The sequence below is a fragment of the Eriocheir sinensis genome, chromosome 28 (assembly GCF_024679095.1).
Source record: "Eriocheir sinensis breed Jianghai 21 chromosome 28, ASM2467909v1, whole genome shotgun sequence".
Lineage (NCBI taxonomy): Eukaryota > Metazoa > Arthropoda > Malacostraca > Decapoda > Varunidae > Eriocheir > Eriocheir sinensis.
In genome coordinates this window covers 3,298,016-3,314,610 of record NC_066536.1, presented here as the reverse complement: position 1 = coordinate 3,314,610, position 16,595 = coordinate 3,298,016, and the positions used below count along the sequence as shown (strand labels likewise).

Sequence of the window (16,595 nt, the reverse complement as noted above, 5' to 3'; positions counted from 1 at the left end):
AACGTCTGCTGTGTGTTGCGATTTCATTATTTGTTTTTCATGGCTCCGTACCTTAAACCCTTTTTTTTCGCGATATAGATGGAAGCTGTTTGTATATATATTCGACTGCTTTACCATCTGTTGCCGCCTTACCCTCATTCTTCATCATCCTTTCTTCGTTCTCGTCTTCGCCCTCCTTCTAGTCGTCCATCTCATCCTCGTCCTCGTCCTCCTCCTCCTCCTCGTTTTCCTCCTTGTCCTACTCCTACTCGTCCTCCTCCTCCACGCCTTCCTCGTCCTCGTCTTCTTCCCCTCCCTCTCTCTGCTCCCATAATTACAAGCTTGGCACATACCTGACGAAATCTCAATCTACCACAACCTATCCTTTTATTGACCCATCGTAGGCTCATAAATTAAGGGGAAACGGTCATTGATAAGGCGAACAGGTACAGTAGAGATTAGGGCACTTGAGAAGAAAAGAAAGTGCTCTATTTACTGGGTTATGTGGTGTGTGTGTGTGTGTGTGTGTGTTTTACGTTTTGACTATGGCGCCGTTAGGCTCTCTTGGTGGGGCCTGATGGTCGACCCCAGCCCGGTATGGCGCAGACAAGTGTTTATAGTTGCGCCATCTTGTTTGGTTTATATGGTCCCCCGGAGCTTCTCTTTGATCCTTTTTTGGAGAGAGAATCTAGAATCCGGGTTGATAGGTGATCTTCAGGACAGCATGTGGGTCGTCTTAGGCCACTCGGCGGTAACTGAAAAATTCCAGCTTTTGGCGACGGTGGGGGACGCGAACCTGCCTCCTCCTGGACGCCGCGCCCGCACGCTAACCACCCAGCCACTACCTCCCCATGTGTGTGTGTGTGTGTGTGTGTGTGTGTGTGTCCCTGACCTCTTACCCTTTTTCTTCCTCCTTCATTCTTCTTCTTCCTTCTCTCCCTCCTCCTCCTCGTCCTCCTCCTCCTCCCTGTCCTTCTTTTCTATCGGACATGTGCACATAAGTCCTGGACACACAGACGCAGGTATGCACTTGAACGTGTACACACACACACACACACACACACACACACACACACACACACACACACACACAGGGAAGAAGAAGAAGAAGAAGAAGAAGAAGAAGAAGAAGAAGAAGAAGAAGAAGAAGAAGAAGAAGAAGAAGAAGAAGAAATAGAAAAAGAAAAAGAAAAAGAAAAGAAGAAGAAGAAGAAGAAGAAGAAGAAAAAAAAACAGAGAGAGAGAGAGAGAGAGAGAGAGAGAGAGAGAGAGAGAGAGAGAGAGAGAGAGAGAGAGAGAGAGAGAGAAGAGGTAAGTGTACGGGAACTTCCCCCCCCACAAGAAAGCATTGACGTCACAAACTGCCAACCTCACTAAGTCCACAATGACCAAACAGGACCACACACACACACACACACACACACACACACACACACACACACACACACACACACACACACACACACACACACACACACACACTTTTTAAATGTGTCATGTACCTCAGGATTCCACGATATTAAACACAAAGAAAACCACACAAAAAAATAAACAAAACACACAATTTTCTGCATAAGGTACTCGTGTCAACCCTCAGAAGAAGGAACTCTCCCTCCCCTTTCACCTCGACCTCCAGAGAAAACCTTCCCTCCATTTCCTCCTCCTTTTTCTTCCCCTTCCTCCCCTCCCTCTCTCCGCTCCTTCTCCACTCGACTCCTACCACGAAGAGTGACTGGCCTGGGTGTGTGGAGAGGTCGACTCTGACGTAGGTAACTGTAAGGTACAAAAGAAGAAGAAGAAGAAGAAGAAGAAGTAGAAGAAAAAAAAGAAGAAGAAGAAGAAGAAGAAGGAAAAGAAGAAGATGAAGAAAAGAAGAAGGAGAAAAGAAGAAGAAAAAGGAAGAAGAAGAAGAAGGAAGATAGAGGGATAGAACGGTAGATATATAGGGAGATAGAGAGACAGATTAATGTTAGATTGAGAGGAAAGGCAACAAGGACTAACAGAGAAACAGGTAGAGAGAGGAGAGAGATAGAAAGGTAGACAGACTGAAACAAACTCAATCTATCCATCTACATCTATCTCTGTTTACCTCCTGTTCTTTCAGCGGCTTCGTTATTCTCTTGTTAATAATGAAGAAAGGATGGAGGTTAAATGTTTGGACTTTGCGAAAAACGGATACACTGAGGGACTGATGTTTAAGAAGGGGGTCGTTGACTGGCTTTCTCTTTTGCGGTAAATGAAACAGCCCGAGAGAGTAAGCCTAAATATAAAGTAAAAAGTGTTCACAATAAACTTCCACTACAAAAAAATAAGAATCCATAAGTAATTGTTTCTTTCTTTCTTTATATTTCGAAGTGTTTTGATACCATTCCCCGCTTGAAAGATGGTGGAAAGGGCTGCGATAGAGGAGAGAATGTTTGAATAGGGACAGCGGGTCAAGGTATTCGATTCCCTTAGCCTGGTATTTGGTAGTTGCTGTAATTGATGTTTCACTCGGTTTCTCTGCGTCTTCATGTCTACTTCACTCGATAACGGCCTTGTATCACGTTTTTGTACATCTGAAACCTGTTGCCTATTTTTTGTTGCACTTTTCATCCTTTTTTTCTCTTCTTTCCTTCTTTCTTTCCGTCTTTTTTATTTCTTTTTCCTTTCCCTCTTTCTTTACTTTTTTTCCTTCTTCTTCTTCTTCATGTTTTTATTCTTATTTTTTTTATTCTTTTTCTTACTACTGCTACTTTATTTTTTTTATTTTTCCTCCTCCTCCTCCTCCTCCTCCTCCTACTACTACTACTACTACTACTACTACTACTACTACTACTACCACTACCACTACTACTACTACTACTACTACTACCACTACTACTACTACTACTACTACTACTACTACTACCACTACCACTACTATTACTATTACTACTACTACTGCTACTACTACTACTACAACCACATTGTCTGCATGAAAATTGGTTAACACCTACGATCTCATTTTCTCACAGACATGATCCCTTTCTTCGTTGTCGTTGTTCTGGTCACTTATTCCTCAATATTACTGTTCTTTGTATGTTAATTTGTCAACTTGTCAGGCAGGTGTGTTCTTTTTTGTCACAGCACAGAGAGCAACTCAAGGGCAACAAAAAGAAGGTTTAAAAAATAAGCCCGCTAACTGTTGCTCTCATATAGCGATAGATGGTGGCCAAAAGAGAGGTCAATTTCGGATGGAGAGGTGTCTTGATACACTCTTCTTGAAAGAGGTCAAGTCATAGGCAGGAGGAAATACAGACGAAGGAAGACTGTTCCAGAGTTTACCAGCGAAGGGGATGGTAGAATGGAGATGCTGGTTAACTCTTGCATAAGGGGTTTGGACAGTAAAGGGATAAGCATGAGTAGAAAGTCGTGTGCAGCGGGGCCGCGGGAGGGGGGGAAGCATGCAGTTAGCAAGTTCAGAAGAGCAGTCAGGATGAAAATATCGATAGAAGATAGAAAGAGATGCGACATGGCGACGGAATTTAAGAGGCTGTCAGTAAGAGGAGGAGAGGTGATGAGACGAAGAGCCTTAGACTCCACTCTGTTCAGAAGAACTGTGTGAGTGGAGCCCCCCCACATGTGAGATGCATACTTCATACGAGGGCGGACAAGGCTCGTATATATGGAAAGCACCTGTGCGGGGGAGAAGAACTGGCGGAGACGATACAGAACGCCCAACCTCGAGGAAGCTGATTTAGTAAGAGAGATGTGAAGTTTCCAGTTGAGATTTAAGCTAAGGATATACCGAGGTTATTCAGTGTTGAAGAAGGTGACAGCTGAGTGTTGTCGAAGAATAGGGGATAGGTGTTTGGGAGATTGTGTCGAGTCACACTTATGCGAATACACACAGCAGCCAAGCGAACTGTCAAAACATCAACACAAGTATCTTTCTCCCTCCGTTCCCTTCCTGAGATATGTTGGAGTTAGGGAACGTCTGTCGCATCACCTCCCCATGCCATCTCTCCAGGACATTTTCTTTATCGTCTTTCACGAGCGTCTCAGTCATAATATCCCATTCGTCTTTGTATATTGGGCCACGGCTTAATGATATAATTGCACCTTCTCGCTCTCTGGTTCTTACGTTTGAAGAGCGGAGAGGAGGAGAGAGGAAGAAGGGAGTGTTTAAGGTAAGGGAGAAGAAAGAAATGATAGGAAAGTTTTCTCTGGAGGTTGAGGAGAAAGGGGGACAGTTTCTTGTGGTGGAGGTAGACACGAGGACCTCAGAACAAGAATATCGTATTTAATTCTTTGTTGAGTGCCACTATAAGATCTTAATTACGTCTCACTCTCTAATACTGCCCTTTAGTGCTTGTCTTGTACACCTGACTCGTGAGGACAGGATAAGAGCGGAAAAAGTCGTGTTAGTTGAACCCCCAAGGTTGTTAATTTACCTCACGCCCTGCCACCCAGTCACCAAACACCCCAAATAACTTTCCAAGAATTGAGATGTTCTAACAACACTCATGCTCTAAGCCATGAATAAATGACTCATGAATCTTCATTAATTTTCTCCACTCTTCCTTTCGACGGGTCGCATATTTTCTCCTTATTTCTTTGTAGGGAAGTGGAACCTACAGCCTGTATGGTGTAATATGGCGTTATGGTGCCCATGTGACGGACTAAACCCTCCATGTAGCCGGCTGGTCTTTCAGGTATTTATACTGACACACACACACACACACACACACACACACACACACACACACACACACACACACACGGCCCGGTAGCTCAGTGGTTAGAGCGTCTGCCTCACAACCAGAAGGACCGGGGTTCGATTCCCCGGCCGGGTGAAGATAAGTTGGGTTTATCTTCTTTCACCTGTAGCCCCTGTTCACCTAGCAGTGAGTAGGTACGCGACGTAAGGCGAGGAGATGTGACCTCGATGTCGCGGTGTGTTGTCTGTGAGTGGTCTCAATCCTCCCCAAAGATCGGTCACCGAGTTCTGAGCTCCTTCCGTGGGGGAACGGCTGGCTGTCTCGAGAGAGACCCGCAGCAGACCAAGAGGTGAATTACACACACACACACACACACACATATCCCCCCCACCCACCCCCACCCGGTCTTTATTTTTTTTCTGTGAAGAATCATGGTGCACTTTGAGACGTTTTTTTTATCGTCTTTTGAAACCCTCTGAGTATTCTTTGGTTTGGGGAGCATGCTACGTGCCTGATTTATTTCCGTACATTTTTTCGTTGTTTTGTGTAGTTACTTTTTCCTCAGAGAACAATAGAAAAGCATAACGTAACGCAGAGACAAGGTGTGAAGTTCGCCCTTCAGTTACTTACATTGGTCGCTGCGGCTGGTGGTTCCTTGTTTTCGTGGGGAGGCTCGCGCACGTGTCACTGCCACACGAAAAGACCGGACTCCAGCCTCGCCGCCCTGTGTTATATACCCTCCCTCTGTGACGTCACGGCGCTGTCGCATCCAGTGCCCAGGGCCTGTGTGTGTGTGTGTGTGTGTGTGTGCCGTGGATTAATCGTGATTCAGTTTATGGTGTTAGGGTAGGGCAGCAAGTGTTACACATGACGAAAATGGGTGAAGGTGAGGGAGGGTGGAAGGTCAGGAGTGCTGGTGGTGATGATATGGTGGTGGTGGTGGTGGTAGTGATTGGTGTGGTGATGGAGGGTGGGAGGTAGTAGTATTGGTAATTATGATGGCGGGTAGTGGTGTTAGCGATCCATGTAGTGCTGAAGGTTGTGATGGGAAGAGGGCGTAAAGGTGATGGCGATGGTGTTGGGTGGTGGCTGGTTGTGTCATTGAACAATATGGAGAAGGGCAAGATGATGTACCGCCTGGAATGCTCTGCTTCCTCACGCTCGACAAACACCAATCATAGCGCTTTTTAAAACACTCCGGAGCTCATTTTTCAAGTGGAAGTTATTTGCTCTAAAGGCATTGTCCCTTTTACGTAACAGTTGATCCTTATTTGGAGTTACGCAAGTCAATATATACACCTTTTCTCACCCCTTTCAATCAGCCACAGAAATTTGCAATCAATATTTTCCCTCAGAGTTGAGCGAATTTACTTGTGGGTGTTACGTCACTTAGGATAACTCTGCTTTTTCGTATTGAGTCAGGTTTGTCATTATTGGCAACTTTTCCCGTTATAATATTTTTTTCCTTCTGTAATACTTTCGAAGTAGGTGGAGATGTGTCGTTATGATTGGCGAATGCAAGGTTGAAATATGATGCTGTCTGTTGCTTGAACTCTGAGGTGCCGTGTGATGTCCGTGTTGTTCTAGGAAACGAGTTGCACAACGCCCCGTGTGTGCCGTGCTGGGTCTGGTGTCCCGCCGAGTTTCCGTGTTGGTTTGGTGAAGACCCCAATCGCAGAGCAAACAAAACGTAGGATGTTGGGTGGCTGGGGAAGCACCGGGCCTGCCCTGTGTTGAAAGGCTGAGCGAAGACATCTGCTCCTGCCGAAGGGCGAGGGAGTACAAATGCAAGCGAGTACAGAAGAAAAGTGAACGAAGATTTTATATCTAGCCGCCGTCCCCGCAGTGTAGTTGGGGTGCCTAACAACGAATCTGCAGGCCTGGATTCGATTCTTGGCCTGGGCAGTCGGCACGCAGCCCGCCCAGCTGCTCATTCTTTCTTTCGGAATCTTCGATGAATGGGTAGCTGGAGGAACCTACGGGACGGAAACTGTGGTAACCCGATGTTTCACTGGGCCTGTGTCCGCGTCAGTGGTGTAGTGGTAGCCTAGACCAGTGCTTCCTACCCTATGGTCCGCGGACCGGTGCCGGTCCGTGGCTTTTGATTTGCTGGTCCGCCAAATTGCTTTGCTAGTGACTTTTTTTTATTTTGCTCATGATTTAATATGCTTATATATGGATTTCTAATTTAATTTGTAAAACATGAGATATTACGTTTTGGTGTACTGATAGACCTTGCAATAGGTACATGAATCCATCACCATGACAGCTAGTCTTTTCCATGTCTACTGTAGTACTAAGTGCTGTAGTTAGTGTAGCATTTTTCCCGCATGGCGTCCATTTGAATAATTTTGCCTTTAGAATCACTTTACTTTGTAAAATGTGAAACATTACATTACATGGTATTGTCCCATTGAATTTTAAATTGCTAAAAAGTTAAAATATGTATTGGACGATATAAATGTCAGTGTATTCATGGATCTATGCCTATGGTACTGGTCTGCAGAATTTTTTCACTTGCTCGACTGGTCCGTGGCTTTGAAAAGGTTAGGAACCACTGGCCTAGGCGCCTTTCCACTTCTGACCTTCTAACTGATCGCCGGTATGGGTTTCGCAAGGGGCGTTCCACTGGCGATCTTCTTGGTCTCTTAACTAACTTTTAGTCATCTTCTCTTAGCCGTTTCGGTGAAACTTTCTCAGTTGCGCTAGACATATCAAAAGCCTTTGGTAGGGTCTGGCACAAATCTTTGCTTTCCAAATTACCCTCCAACGGTTTCTATCCTTCTCTCTGTACCTTTATCTCCAGTTTCCTCTCTGACCGATCTATCACTGCTGTAGTAGACGGTCACTGTTCTTCCCCTTAACCCATCAACTGTGATGTTCCTCAGGGCTCAGTTCTATCTCCCACTTTCTTTCTGTTGTTCATTGATGATCTTTCCAAAACGAACTGTCCTATCCATTCTTACGCCAATGACTCTACTCTGCATTTTTCAACTTCTTTTGATAGAAAGCCAACTCACCAGGAACTATACGAGTCATGGGTGAAGGCTGCAAAACGCTTAACCTCAGATCTTACTATCATTTCCGATTGGGGCAAGAAGAACCTTGTGTCCTTTAACGCCTGAAAAACTCAATTTCTTCACCTATCAATCTTCCTAACACCTATCCCCTTTTCTTCGACAACACTCAGCTGTTACCTTCTCCTACAATAAACATCCTCGGTCTATCCTTAACTCAAAATCTCTACTGGAAACTCCATATCTCCTCTCTTAATTAATTTTTAATTAATTAATTAATTTAATTAATTTAAAGCTACCCATTCTTCAGATTTGAGAATTGTAGAATCACTGTTCATTTTTGATGAATGACCAACCAGAACTTAACAACAATGAATCATCATTTAAGCGGAATACCTACTTTGGGTTGGGGAGGATTATCAATTAGTTTTTTCGTGTGTTTTTGCTTCTAATATTTCAATCTTAGTTATTGTATCCACTTATTTCGGTTTCACAATACGATAAACAAGTTTTAAGAGTTAATATATAATTTTAGATTCACTTTTATTGTAGTTTTAAGGATGGAACAATTGGATCTTGCTTTCTTTAGTGTTAGGATTCTGTTTCACAGTATGATTATAGGAAGATATATATATATATATATATATATATATATATATATATATATCTATATATATATATATATATATATATATATATATATCCATATATATATATATATATATATATATTATATATATATATATATATATATATATATTTATATATATATATATATATATATATATATATATATATATATATATATATATATATATATATATATATATATATATATATATATATATATATATATATATATATATATATATATATATATATATATATATATATATATATATATATATATATATATATATATATATATATATATTTATTTATTTATTTATTTATTTATTTATTTATTTATTAGTTGCCTCCATCATTCTCCACCAGCATGTACAAGAGAGTGAAATCTACCTGTCAAATACCTGAAGAGCTACACATGTGTAATATGGAGAAAAATGCAACACTCGTAATAAAGTTAAGCTGCCAGGTTTAGAGGGATTCAAATCATGAAGTGTTGAGGACGTCAGGGTCTGAAGTGCGTATCGCCTCTGCCTCACCGATGCACGTCCCCATAAATATTCCTTATCGCTGTATTGCGTCTAGAACATTACCATTTTTTAATCGGTCATAAAGAAGTGGTTTATGTTTTGTAGGTGTATGTGTGGAAGAAAAACGTCACATACCGATGGGGTACGACGAGGGCTTATCACGAGGAAGTCATTGCCTCCACCGGAGCTTGGTAAAAGTGTTGAGACTTGCTGGCGCATTGTTGTCCTTCACCTTGGCATCATCTATGACACGTTGTTGTGACTGCTGAGATACGCCGCGGCTCCCTATTAAGGGAAACTTTTATGAATCTTGTCTCGTGTCTGTTTATGGATGTTTGTGTGCATCTGTGTCTATTTGTGGGTATGTCTTGTCTGTGTGTCTGGCCGTCTCTCTTGAGTATTAATTAAACATCTTAGGAAACGATTTTCAGTTGATTTTTGAACAAACGACGAAAACGAAAATTTAATTGCCAGTTCTTCAAGTTTCCTCCGGTTTCGTCTATGAAGAAATCAAATAATGAGAGCGATGTAGCCTATGTAGACTACTCCTCACTGGCATTTTCTGATTTATATTCTTTCAGTAAACGAAGCAGCTTACGGGCAGAAAAAAAGCAAGCTAAGCACTCCTCTTGCAAAAGTAAATAAAACTGAATGGCCAAAAAAAAAAAAAAAAAGGTCAATATCAGATGGAGAGGCGTCGTGATACTTCCCTCTGAAAAGATTTCAAGTCGTAGGCAGGAGGAAATACAGACGAAAAAAGTCTGTTCCAGAATTTACCAGCGAAAGGGATGAAAGAATGATGTTGACTAGCTCTTTTCAATGGGATTTGGATTGCATAGGGATGAGCTAGAATTGAAAGTCGTAAGCAGCGAGGCCACGAGGCACGCAATTAGGAGTTGAAAAGAGCAGTCAACATGAAAATGTTTATCTAGGATAGAAAGAGAGGCAACATTGCGGTGGCATTTAGAAGGTAGAAAAGTGTCAGTAAGGCCCCTTTCACACGAGCGGTTACTGCCGCTGCGGCAAGTGCCGGACGGTTTAGCTTTACATTGACTCTTATGAGTGCGTTCACACGAACCCGGAGCGGCAGGACTGCCGGTCTGGCAGCTGCACCCTGCCGGACTGCCAGCAAGACCGCAGCGGCAGAAATGCCGCACAGCGGTTTCGGTGGTCATGTGTTGCTATGGGCCCGTTCACACATGCGGTGTTTGCCGCGTGCGGCGAGGGATAATTGTCTGTCAACACTGGGAGGAAAGGCACGCGACCACTTTGTATCATTGGAAAAGCTGGTATGCACTATATTTTCCATCTTATGAACTTTCAATTAATGTACTTTGAAAATGTCAGTGTCTTACATATTAATTCTGTATACCTCTGTACAACAAACATCTTCATTTAAATTTCAGGGTTATGGCTAATTAAAAATTATCATGACACGGAGCTGCTGATCTTCGAGATTGAAAGACGGCCTTGTTTGTGGGATCCCTCAAGAGAAGGTTACAAATATGACTGAAGGAGATACCGAAGCGGATGCGGCAGACACCGCACGTGACCGTGGATGTCCAGGTGCAATGCGGCTGCCGCTCGCCGGCGCGGTAAGAGGGGAGTTGATGAGCCGAGGAGCCTTTGGCTTTGCTTTGTCCAAAAGGACTGTGTGTGTGTGTGTGTGTGTGTGTGTGTGTGTGTGTGTGTGTGTGTGTGTGTGTGTGTGTGTGTGTGTTTAGATCCCCCCCTCCCCCCCACACACACACCGCTCCGATAGCTCAGTCGTTTAAAGCGTTAAAGCTCTGCACTACCAGGTTTCGCGGCGTGGCAGGCAGAGGTTTGAGCCATGCTCAGGCCGACGAACCTACGACAACGGTTATTTGGAAAAGTCTCTTGATTGCGTGTGAAGATTCATCGTGCTGGTGACGATGATTCACGTCTGCGTGACTGCTTAGAAAGTCTCGACATATCAAGCTAACCATTACAATTACTGCTATTATTATTATTATTATTATTATTATTATTATTATTATTATAGTTCACTAATAATTCCCCGCTTTTAACGTTATAAGAGTCCCCGTAAGAAATCTCGTTGTCTGACATGCACGAGTACAGAAAACGAATCAACGTTTACCGTAAACCCAACAAGAGTGCGGCTCAGTGGTTGTGGTTTTAATCCGTCATAAATAATGTATTGTTTGCAAAGATTAGGTGCGGAGCATTTTGGTGTTCTGAGAAACGGGTATGAATTATCAGTGATAGAAACTATATTGAATCAAGATATCAGACTTCAAACAACCTTTAAATTCAGAATAGAAAAAAAAATAAAAAATCACGGCAGTACTTTAATATTTTATTAATAGACTGTTGGTTCATTAAGGTGTGTATGTATATGAGCTACGGGGCTCAGGAAAGCATTGCAAAGAGATCGGGTGTTGCTGTGTACGGCCCCGACACGCTGAGCCGAGTCGCTCTATTGTCTTAGAATATTAGTGATTCCCAAAGCAATGGTCTCGCGCCAAATGAGTGTCGCGAGTCTGAGGGTCGTAGAAGGGTTTTCGAAAAGGGCGTAATTATAATTAGGTCACACTATAAGGCACGATGTTTTAAATCACAGTTAGGTCATATTTAGATTTTTCAGTATTGTAGTTGAATTACTTCAGTAGGACAACGCTACAAATGTAGCGTTGTAACATAGCACCCATACACAATTACACATACAATACAGCACGTCATACGAGTAGCATTTACGTAAAATACCAATCCGCCGAGCAGACAGCGAGGAGGAGGAGGATAATCATAATTATCTGAAAGTATAACATATCAAAATAGTTGGAAATAAATACTACATGTTCACGCATTTAGGGTCGCCAGGCCAGGTCAAGACTGTATTTACGGTCGCAAAAAAAAAAAAAAAAAGGGAACCACTGTCTTAGATGAAGAAACAGGCCTGACGGGACTCGCCGAGGCGCGAAAAACTATCGGACAGCTTTGGTGTCTGCCGTTTGCCTAGCGCCTAGTGTGGCTGCAGGGCTCCAGCGGGCGTGGAGGGCCTCGGCTGCCCCGCCCGGAAGGTCCCGTCACCGTGCCAAGTGGAGAGGCCTTCGAGAGGCGTGGCATCGACCCTCCTCTCGCCGTCCAGCCCCGCCCCGGACCTCCGTGCTGACGGACCTCGCCGTGATGGGGAAGAAAAGATAAACACGATTATGATGGTCTTAATTTTCCGTTTGAGTCTCATCCTCCCACCACTAGGGCTGGCAGGGAGCGTTATCGCCCCTGACAGGTGTGTTTACGCCGATACCGGCACCCTGCTCTCTGAGCCTCATCACGTGGAGGCCGTGCTGCCGGCGGCACAATTTTTTTGCACCGCCGCACTAAAAAATCCTCGCTATGATGGACATCACGGGCGTAATCCCAAGCCTCCCGACGCGCGCGGGGCGGACAGAACTTAGGGGAAAGATTTGAATCAGCACCAAGGCCTTCTTCCTTTACTCCCCAGGCAGTGGGCGGTCCAGCCCGTCGCCCTCACCTCGTCCTTGGGGTAAATCAGCACCGCCGGGCTGAGAGAGATGCGTGGAGGCAGCACGCAAAGTATTTTATGTGTCTACGCCTGACGGGAAGAAACATTTTACACGGCAAATATGCTTCATTGGCTACGTCCTACATGGAAATAGCGGAGTCTTTTGAATTTAGCCATGCCGAAGGTCTAAGAAAGGTTCTCTCAACTCTGGCCTTGCCTTTACTTCCATTACGTTTTCGCGTTTCATCTGTTTCGTGCACTGCTTGCGGGGCTCGTCTCTGAATGATGCTGTGTGTCTGCTGAGCTCTGTCACAGAAGACACGGCCTGCGGATACTATCACTTCGGTGTTGTGTGGCTGTATCTTGTGCTCAGCTACAGATCATCGAGGGGACAACAAGAATTAGTGTAATGCAGTAATAAACTCTGCCGCAATGAACATTATATTCTCAATTAAGTCTTAACCTGAGCCATGAAATGTTGACTTCCACTTAAAAAGCCGTGGTCAGGTAGGGAGTAGTAGTACCAGGAGGTAGTGGTGGACATGGGGGGGGGGGGGGGGGGGGGAATGGTGATGAGGAGGAGGAACAAGGTCGCAAGTAATATTATGAAAATCACCCTTGTTCGCGTCGGCGTGAAATGTGCGGCGTGACGTGAGCGTGAGGGTTCCTTACCGGCCATTTCGCTGCGGCAAATGGTGGCTGGCCGTGCTTGAGCCAATCAACCGGTGAGTGGACTTACGTCACTGTCATCTTCCTCCCCGGCCCTCTTTCCCTTCTCTTCCCCCTCCAATCTCCCTCCAACTTTCCTTCTTTCCTCCCTCATCTTTTCTTCCTCAGTTTTCGCTCTGGAAACTCCGCCGTGCCTCTTTCGCCTAAACTTGCTCAACGCTTTAGCATACTCACAAAAATTAACAATACATAATCTTTACGACAACTTTATCGCGTTCACTCACACCTAAATTTTAGCAGCAGGCCCCGCAGGTGTATCGTGAGCCGGTTTGTTAATTGAGTCTTCACCTGCACACTGGAAAGCTGAAGATCCATTAAGATATTCTCCCTACTTTATTTGACTTTTCAATATAGTGTTCTTGGGAAGGCGGGACAGTGGAGGAAGGAGGATGGGGGTAAATAGGTGCCCCTCAAAAGGTTGTGGCAAAATACGGGAGTTTTTTTTTGTCATGTATCCACCTCTGTTATTTTTTTTTTCATTTTTTCTTTGGTAATTTTGTTCCTTCGCCGTTTCTCCGCTTTAAAAACCAGTGTTATTCATAGTTTTTTTGTGGAATTTCTTGTTCATGTCCCCCTTTTTAATCACATATTTGCTGTTTCTGCATGATTTTTTATTTCCTTGTTTCTACGCATCTTCTCAGCGTCATGTCTGGATCTTTTTGGAGTTTCATTTTTGTGTCCACTTAAGAATAACGGTTTGCATTCGTCCAACAGTAATGGGGTTGTGTTTGTGGGGAGGGGTCTCACACACACACACACACACACACACACACACACACACACACACCTCGACTCCATTATTCCTAGCACGCTTTAAACTTAATTTCCTTCTTGTTGTGCATGCGGAGAACTCATGCATCAGTTAAGAGTAATGAATTATTCCTTGATGAGTTTGGAGATTTTTGTATACGGTAATGTATAGTGGGTGAGGGCTGAAGTACATTTATGCAGCTCTGTACACTTCCAAGAGCACCCATCAGTTCTTTTTGTGACCCCTGCAGCTTTTCTGGCAAGGGTTTAGTGACACTTAGAACTGAGGTGAGCACTTCCAAACTCATGAGAAAACCTGGGTCACTTATTACTTTCTTGAAAGCAGTTGCTTTTCCAATTACTTCAGAGTCCCTGTTCGTAGATAAATCGTCAAGTGATGCCACTGCTGCAAGATATACTTCACTGAAGATTAGGCTTAATTGCCTACTGATTCTTCACCCAACGTGTTTTGCAGTAATTACTCTTAATAATTATTTCATCATTATTTACCTACCTGATTAACTGAATTGTCCGGGGCATCAGTTGAGTCAGTGGTGACTTTCTTACACCAGATAGTGAAGCGTTTTCTGGCGTTTCATGGCCAAGGAGAAAATATGTAAAGAATGGAAAGGCACAAATCCCAAGCCTGCGTGAATTCAAGAAATGACACACTATAGAAAATACGTAGTACAAGATAAAAAGAAAGTGAAGTTTATCAATCATAATTTTCAGAAATTTGGAATTTGTGGTCAGAAAGTATTATACGAATTACATGAATAGACTACGGCCACGTGAGCCTAAGTCGTCAATGAATGTTTCTCAAAATAGATCACCTGCTGTTATTCAACTCAGCAGCTCCATTGTTCAGGTGCTGAACATACACTAGTCACTCGGCCACTCTACACTGTCCACTGTCAAGCACAAAACAGTCATTAAAGGTGGTAATATAGCGGCAAAGGTCGACCATACTGGTCCCATACGCGTCTCGCGTCGCCTGCCACTCTCCCCGTCATAATACAGAAGCATATTACTTACCACTGTCACCAAACAAGTTCGCTTGGTGCCTCTTGAGTATAATTATATAGTCCTCCAATCACTTTGACAGCACCTTACACATGAAATCAAGTATATATGAGAGGCAAGAAGGAAAAAAGGCTTACACTTACGATTTTCGTGCTCTCTGCCCGTGCCGTCCGTGTCTCGTATTCCTCTTCTTCCTGGCACCGCTTTCAGTTGACAACTTGACATCGCATTCATCACACAGTTTTATGAACCCATCATTTTATACCTTACTTTTTTTTTTCGCTCATAACACTCCTTATATCCTACCATTACTTAACTCATAACAAAACCAAAGGGGAAATAACTCGGTCACTCGGTGCCACTGAGCTCTCAGCTCCACACACACACACACACACACACACACACATTCGTAATCGTAACATCAATTCCTATTATTTTCGTGTAATAAATATTTATTCATTATTATTTTTCTTTGCAAAAGAAGGGGCGCAGCCGAATCGCCCCCCCCTCGATACGCCACTGAGCATGAGCCAAACCAGAATGGTGCGCTAGACAATACTTGCCTGCACCACCAACCGGCTGGGACCGATCAACAGGCCCTATCATAAAAGTCTACCGGCGATACAGGCCAAGCGTTAAAAAGAAAATCTGTGTACCTTTTATGTAAAGTACTATGTGTGGGGGAGGTGTACGTCTGTGTGTGTGTGTGTGTGTGTGTGTGTGTGTGTGTGTGTGTGTGTGTGTGTGTGTGATTATCACAGCTTTGACAAAAAAAGTTTCCGACGCTCCCTCAGAATGTGTACAGACTATCAAGATCAATATTAACATTTACCTGACAGAGACGCCCGCGCATTGCTTACGGCCACTGAAGCAATGCCAATTTGTACTTCGTAATGGTTGGGCGTCCATGATAACCAAGACCTCTTTTAAACTTTGCCTTTCCTAACCTCTCGTACCACAGCCACCACAAACAATCTGTAATTGAAGAGTCTGAGGTTCTACTGCCATGTTAACGCGACACTAAGCATCGCCTAGTGCTAATCTTGGCCTTGGCAGGATTCTTATGTCAGCTTCATTTACCAAGGCTGTCAAAGTCGCGGTTTTTCCTCCAGCTGAGCTATTTCTGGCGAGGCGCCGCTGGAAATGTCTTGCTTTTTTGGGCCATTTTTATTTCATCTCGGTAATACTTTATAGACATTCACGTTTTCTAGTTAGATTTTAGAATTCAAAATGTTGCATAACAATAGGATTTCAGTTGTCTTTTTGGAGCGCAGGAAAGAGTTTTGATAAATTACTACGTGTTATTTTTAGCTTGTATGTTCGGCGGTAACTAACATAGATATGGCAACCCGGTCATGTACCTGCAGCAAACCTTCTTAATTCATCTTTTTTGGGCCTCCGCACCTGCTTACCTTCCGCCGCCCAGCCGCCCTGACGGGGAACAGGTTTGCTGAGGCTGCAGGGCTGCGGCGTTACCTGTTAAATTATTCAACATACATGGAATTTAGGGCGACAATCGTGTAGGCAGCAGAGGTGATAAGGGCAAAAATTATTATACCTATTGATGCTTGTTTCTTACAACGGCAACGACATTAACAGCATCACTAACAACAATAACTACAACAACAGAGCAGATAAGGGTGGCTAAGGGTAAAATATATGTAGTTGAGGATAAACTGACGGTCATGACGCTCCTGGAATTTAAACTATGAAGTATGTATTATGTATATTTCTCTCTCTCTCTCTCTCTCTC

At 43.6% G+C, this 16,595-nt stretch overlaps 1 protein-coding gene across 1 annotated transcript in view; it reads right to left on the bottom strand.

The window, feature by feature from the left end:
- Positions 1 to 5,370, bottom strand: part of LOC127004366 (ileal sodium/bile acid cotransporter-like) — a 30,554-nt gene extending 25,184 nt beyond the window's left edge. Inside the window, exon 1 of the mRNA XM_050871986.1 lies at positions 5,292 to 5,370. The gene's annotated coding sequence lies outside the window, so the exon portion shown is untranslated. The remainder of the gene's footprint in view (positions 1 to 5,291) is intronic.
- Positions 5,371 to 16,595: the final 11,225 nt, after the last annotated feature.